Genomic DNA, 7,638 nt, shown 5'->3' on the forward strand with positions numbered 1-7,638 from the left:
CAGCAGCGATCCCGAGGAGGATTTGCTGCCTCCCAAATCTGGACACATCAAATATTGCCCATTGGAGCTAATTTCTTGATCATTTTGGCTGATTTCTGCACCAGTTTTGCTCATGCTTCCTTCTGCTGCATCAACACAGAGCTCATGCACATGGTTATGAGGATTAGTCAATGATGGATCAACACAATTATTATTCCCCCTTTAATCAAAACCAGTGAGATGAGAAGGCAGAAGCAAAATTTCTTGACGGAGTAAGGCACTGGCGTTGGGGTGGAGATCAGCAAAGGGAAACTTTGTTTCATCAAAAACTACATCACGCAAAATATAGACACGGCCAGTAGAGACATCTAGACATTTGACACCTTTGTGCATAGCACTGTAGCCAATGAAAACACACTGCTTAGATCGAAACATTAGTTGCATTTGTTATATGGTCTAAGGTTGGGCCAACAAGCGCAGCCAAACACACGGAGGGAAGTGTTGTCTGGTTTGGTATGAAGAAGTTTTTCTGTAGGTGTTTCATTGTTGATGACACGGCTTGGAAGCATATTGATGATGTGGACGGCGGTGAGGAACGCCTCATCCCAAAACTTTAGTGGCATGGAGGCATCAGCAAGAAGGGCTAAACCAACTTCTACAATGTGACAATGTTTGTGTTCTGCCGACACATTTTGTTGATGGGCGTGTGGGCAAGACACATGATGAGAGATGCCCAAGTTCTTGAAAGAACGAGTTGAGCTTCTCATACTCACCGCCCCAATCAGATTGGAGGGCAAGTATTTTGCTGTCAAACTTACGTTCAACGAGTGCTCGAAAGTTACGAAAAACTTGGAATACTTCGGAACGTTTCTTAAGAAGATAAATCCATGAATATTTGCTATAATCATCTATGAAGCTCACATAGTATGTGTGTCTACCGACAGAGGATGGGGCAGGCCCCCACACATCAGAAAAAATAAGTTGCAATGGTTTGGTAGAAACACTAGTGGAAATTGGATATGGTAACTGATGGCCTTTTGCTCTGTGGCACGAATCACAAATCGTTTCAACATCACGATCTCCAACATAGGGGAGTTTATTTTTCCTAACCACTCGTTCAACTAAAGAAAAAGCTGCATGTCCTAAACGATCATGCCACCGTGTAGAGGATAGCTTGGTGGCACTAAAAGCTTGTTTATTGAATCTTCTTCGAAGCTCCGGAATCAAGGGGTAGATCCCGCGAACGCAACTACCTCGATACAGTACCTTCCTCGTTACCCGATCCTTGATCAAAAAGAAGAAAGGGTGAAACTCGAGGAAGACGTGCTTATCAATAGCAATGCGGTGAACGGAGAGAAGGTTTTTAGATGCACTAGGGACATGCAAAATTTTCCGAAGGGGAATTGGACGATGAGGGGTTTTAATAATTGAGTGACCAACATGACGGATCTTCATACCTTCTCCACTCGCAGTGTGGATGTGATCTTGGCCGTGGTACTTCTCCCGCATGTACCAGTTTGTGTCCACGCCATACGATCCATCGGCCGCAGCAGCCACCTTCTCGTCCTGAGAGGAGTCATCATCTTCGTCGAATCTGTACGAGCAATCCTTGGCCGAGTGGCCAGGTTTACTGCAGATCTGACACCAGACGGCATCGGGGCGCGACCTGTTGGAGTTGTTGCGGCGGCCCTGGTTGTTGTTGGAGGAGGGCTGGCCGCCACCACCGTTGTTGCCACGGGGGTTGCTGTTGCTGGTGTTGGGGCCGCCGTTGTGCCTGCCCCTGCCGCACCCCCGATGACGTGAGCCGCCACCATGGCCGCGCATGGCCGCGTTCGCGGAGCACTTGAAGCCGCCGCCGGAGTGGCCCCCTTGGTAGAGGGCAACCCGCTGATCAAAGTTGCTGATCATGGCGAACAGATCATCGAGCGTGACAGGCGTGGTGCGGGCATCGAGCGCGGAGACGAGAGGCTGGTACTCCATGTCGAGGGCGGCGATGATGTAGGAGACGAGTTCACCGTCTCCGAGCGGCTTGCCAGCCGCCACGAGCTCATCTGATAGTGAGCGCATGTGCCCGAAGAAGCTTGCCACGGACTGCGTCCCCTTCTGCGCGTTGGCGAGGGCGACACGGATGTTGTTGACGCGTGACAGGGACTGGGACGAAAACATGTTCGCCAGTGCTGTCCAGAGATCTTGCGCATGATCGATCGTGGTGACCTGCACAAGTACCTCCTTGGAGAGATTATTCAGAAGGTATCCGAGTACCTGCTGCGCCTCACGGATCCAGATCGGATGAAGGGGGTTCGGTGAAGTCTCCTCCTTCCTGTCTTTGTCCTTGGTGACGATGATTCTGGCCGGCTCAGGCATGGAGCCGTCGACGTACCCGTAGAAGCCGGCACCATGGAGCTGCGGCGTGACTTGAGTCCGCCAGAGGATGTAGTTGGTGCGCGTCAGCTTCTCGGTGACTTGACCAGAAAGATTGGCCGGTGCGGCGCTGGAGGACGCGGCCATGGTGGATGCGGAGGTGGTGGATGGGGATAGAAGCGATGTGGAAGAGTTAGGCTGATACCATGTGAAAACTTAAGTTTAACGTCGTGTCTCTTCCTGACCGACGGCTTCGTGTTAATATACTGGGGCGCAACTCAACAGATCGCGTACATGGTTGAGATTACAACTTGAGGTACAAGGGATAAGAGATAGAGTGGTTACAGAGATAAACTACAATGCTAACAACCTAGACTATCTTAGCCGAACTGCCTTGGAACATACGCTACCAACCTGACCCGACCAGGCCTGTTATGCGTTGCTTGACATTGTTCAGTTGTCGCAAGTTTCTGAGATTCTCAACAGCTGCAATGTGTGTAGGCATGCAAGACGAGTTTATGCATATGCAATTTTGACGTCTACCTTAGTACTCTACTGATTAAGCACAAATCTGTACCTGCGCTTGGAAGACCTCCGGTCATGCAGTTATCGTTGAGAACTAAAACTTCCAGTGAAACAATTTGCCCAATAAATTCTGAGAACCCCCCTCCCCATGCACTGTCACTGAGGTCGAGATATGAAGCTTGGCTAGTCCAAGTAAACCTGCAGTGTTTTTGTTTGTAGAACAAGGAGAATAAGAAGTCATGGCACATATACATATCGTTAAAAAAAGAGAATTTGGAGCATATATGTACCTTCCAAGGCTAGCAAACGTGCAAAATTGTATGAGAGATCAAGGTATTCAAGCTCATGTAGTGCAGAAAACACCGTCGAGTTTAAATACCAATAATTGTGTGAATAAGTTCCAAATATGGAAGAAAGGTTGAGATGAGACACTCGCTGTGTTGTGTTGTTGCATTCACGCGCTCCCACGAGCAGCAGTCATCATCATCCTCCCCCCATGAATCAAGCGCACTTAGGGAATGCGCTCTGGGCAGGGAAGACCGGATGTCCAGTAGAGCAGCCCTCTCCTCCACGAAGCAGCCAGAGGAGGAGTGAAGCATGGGCTGCAACAACACAAGTACTATTATCAAAGACAATGGTCCCCATGGCAAGCAGCTACCCATATCTGATAATAAGCTTTTCCTTCTCCTGTACATTTAGGTAGCTAGACTTTGGGAGAGAAATGGTGAGATTTACAGTTCTGCATGCTTTTCTTTTATCTTTCGCTAGCTTCTTGGTACTAACTATATACAAGAACATGTCAGGAACACGTGATCAATTTACATGGACCGAGTCATTGGCAATCATCATCTTTTTTTTCGCGAATACACACGCTGCGTATCTTTGTATTGATAGAAGGAGAGTACAAGCATGGGATTACAACGCTTACAAGGCCATGTGTGCACTAGGCATGGTGAACAAGCGAAGGAGCACAACAGATAGGGGTATGCTCAGCCCCAAGGCTAGAAACTAGAGACTACGCGCCGGGGATAATGTTTTGCAGTCCGGTGGCGCCCGCCTTGGCCCATAGACGTGCCTCGTCCTTGATGGTGTCGGAGGTGAAGGTAATCGATGGCGTCGCTCCGTCAAAGATGCAAGCATTACGTTGCTTCCAAATCCACCAGGCTGAGAGGATGATGAGGGAGGATAGGCCCTTGCGCATGAAAGTGGGCGCGAGGTCGAGAAAGGATTGCCACCACAATTGAAATGGCGTGTCGTGGTCCGGGAGGCTAATGGGCGTGCGTGCCCAGCCTAGGATCTCGTGCCAAACTTGGCGAGAGAAAGAGCATCCGGTAAGAAGGTGGTGCATGGTCTCATCCTCCTGGTCACACTAGATGCAGGCATCGTTGTGGGGCAATCCGCGGCGAGCCTGGCGCTCCGCAGTCCAGCAACGGTTTTGCATGGCCAGCCACAGGAAGAATTTGACGCAGAGAGGAGCCCAAGGCCGCCAAGTAAGCCGCCAGAAAGGGTCTTCATAGGCTCCAAAGAATAGGGCCTTGTAGCAGGAGCTCGCCGTGTACGTAGCAGAGGGGGTCCAACGCCAGCGTAGCGTGTCCGGCTCGCTAGAGAGCTCAATGTGTCGCGCCGAACGCCATAGCTCGACGTATTGCACCATGGCCGCCAGCCCGAGCGCACCTCGGATATCCTGCACCCAGGAGCGCTGCTGCAGCCCATCTCGCACGCATCTCTCCTTCCGAATGCACCTTGGGACAAGAGCTAGAACGAGGGGGCAATCTCGGCCACGGACCTGCCAGAGATCCAATGGTCGGTCCAGAATCGGCAAGAATCTCCTGCTCCCAGCTGCCAAGTCGTGGAGGCTCTGAAAATTGCACTCGCGTCCGCATCGTGGGGGATGTGAAGGTGGCTCCACGGGCGAGTAGCATCGGTACGTTGCAGCCATAGCCAGCGAACGCGGAGAGAGATGCCCGTATGCTGGATGTCACGGATGCCGAGGCCACCGAGGGAGATCGGCCGGCAAACACGCTGCCAATTGACAAGTGTTGTTGCCGTCTAGTCCTAGCTCTCGCCTACCTCTCGCAGCTCTCTTGTTCTGCAGCGGACTGAGGTAGAAGAAGAAGGGAAGAAGAAGACACAGGTGGACACAGGAGGTTTCCGGCGCTCGAACGCCAACACCCACGAGCACGAACTCGTTCCCAGGCACCACCCCAAGTTACACATGCCGGGGGAGACCTTATACACGCGCTGCTCACACACCCACGATCCGCATGCGCCGCCTGCGCTCACGACGCGCTGGGCGCGGCTGGAACCCGCATGAATCGCTAGCGTCTACCCCTATCCCGTGACTATCTCTAACGAACATGCACTCACGCACACACCTGCACACGCCCGGTTGCCACAGACCTGGCACGTACGCGTACACTCGCGGGTCACCACGGACCTGAGCATGGCTTATTCCCATCATTCACGCCCTAAGCCATGATCTGCCGTCGCCGGAGTTGGTGCAGCTTCCGTCGTTGTCGTCGTCACGTCGCCATGTACGCCTCCGCAGCGTCTCCGTCACAAGCCTCCGCTCGCTCCCGCTGCAGCAGCCCGCAGTCCGGTGGGCCGCCACGCCGCGTCTCCGTGCCACGCACCTTCCACGGTTGTCGCGCCGAGCCGTCGCGACCTCTGCGCCACCACGCAGGTCCCTCGCGACCTCCTCGTCCCCGCGACCGCCGTGCCCTTCGCGCGCACTCCCCACGTCGCCGCGCTCCCGGCCCGCGCTCCCACCGCGCACGTATGCGATCTGCGCAATCAGGTCCAGCGCCTCGACGCGGTCCACGCCCGCGGTCCCGACGCGCCCGACGCGTCCGATGGGCACCCATAACACGCACCGGTCACGCCTGGCTCGCTGCTGCGCCTCATTCGCCAGCCTCCGCACGTCTCCAGCTCGCGCCATGATCGCGCTCCGACGCGATCAACGCGGCCGAACCGGCGTGTCCAGGAGCTTGGCCTTCTCTCCGCTGAGCCGCGCCGCGCCACCGCAGCCTTTGCGCCACCGCGCAGGTCCGCCGCGGCTGCCGCACTCTCCGCACGCCCGACATCACCGTGCTCCGCCGCCGCACGGGACGAGCGCCATCGCCGGTGAGCTCCTCCGAACCCGATGCTCCGATACCAATTGTTGTTGCCGTCTAGCCCTAGCTCTCGCCTACCTCTCGCAGCTCTCTTGTTCTGCAGCGGACTGAGGTAGAAGAAGAAGGGAAGAAGAAGACACAGGTGGACACATGAGGTTTCCGGCGCTCGAACGCCAACACCCACGAGCACGAACTCGTTCCCAGGCACCACCCCAAGTTACACAGGCCGGGGGAGACCTTATACACGCGCTGCTCACACACCCACGATCCGCATGCGCCGCCTGCGCTCACGACGCGCTGGGCGCGGCTGGAACCCGCATGAATCGCTAGCGTCTACCCCTATCCCGTGACTATCTCTAACGAACATGCACTCACGCACACACCTGCACACGCCCGGTCGCCACAGACCTGGCACGTACGCGTACACTCGCGGGTCACCACGGACCTGAGCATGGCTTATTCCCATCAACAAGGCACTAGCCCCCATTGGCCTTATCCGATCCAGCCCATAGGAATCCGTGGATGATCTGGTTCACCTTCCTGATGGCAGTGTTGTTGAAGGCGATGGCCATGAGGAAGTGCGTGGGGATGGCACTAAGGACGTGGCGCACAAGGGATAGGCGGTCTCCCTTGGATAGCATAGATGCCCGCCATGTGGAGAGCTTGCGCCCAAGCTTGTCAATGATCGGCTCCAAGCTCGCCGAAGAGGCCTTGCGGACTGAGAGGGGCAGCCCGAGGTAGGTGATGGGGAAGTGAGTGACGGGGCATTGCAACTCCCCGGCTATAGCAGCAATATGATCGTCGGTGCAATGAATAGGAGTGGCCGAGCACTTGTCAAAGTTGGTGTGCAGCCCAGAATCGAGGCCAAAGACGTGGAGGAGCCTGCGAACTGTGGCGAGGTCGTGAGAGTCTGGGTGGCAAAAGATGACCACATCATCGGCATAGAGGGATATGCTCGAAGCTCCGTGACGGTTGGCAATCATCATCATCCACCAGAAATCTTGTTGTATTTAATCTTGTTGTAAATATACTTCGATGCACACTTGACCAGGTGGATGGCCAATTAGTTGCAGCCGGCATTAGGTGCCGGCTAGCTAGATTTTTTTTTTTTTTTACAGTAAGCGCTGGCTAGATTTTCCAACTTCTAAAGACGCCATATGGCGGTCCAAGGGAGACAGGGATACACACGTATGTTTCTAGAGATACTACCAGACTCATGAAAGGGCCACATATATTTATTTTTGAGTAAGGAGAATATATTAATATCAAAAAGATATCGGTTACATTCACTATCTAGACCAACAGGATATCAAGAGCTAGCCAAGACATCGAGAATGCACAAAGCCAAGTTATTACAAAAGGGAAAAAGGAAAATGAGCAATCAACCGAATAATTGTAGCAAACATCAATGTCAGCCAACAATGATGACAACTCTAGAGTAACTGGAGTGGTGCTTCATTTTAGATAAATGACACATCTAGCAAGAGAACGACGCATAGGCACCGCCATTGCAGGATCCAACCACCGAGAAGAGATCAGATCATGGGTTTCACCCCGAAGAGAAGTCTGAGAAAAGTGCAAGCAATGTCTTCGATAAGAGAATGTCGCGTGGACACCATCATTGCTAGGTTATACCATGGAAGGTCAGACATAGAGTCAC

This window comes from Triticum dicoccoides, chromosome 2B (genome assembly GCF_002162155.2).
Source record: "Triticum dicoccoides isolate Atlit2015 ecotype Zavitan chromosome 2B, WEW_v2.0, whole genome shotgun sequence".
Lineage (NCBI taxonomy): Eukaryota > Viridiplantae > Streptophyta > Magnoliopsida > Poales > Poaceae > Triticum > Triticum dicoccoides.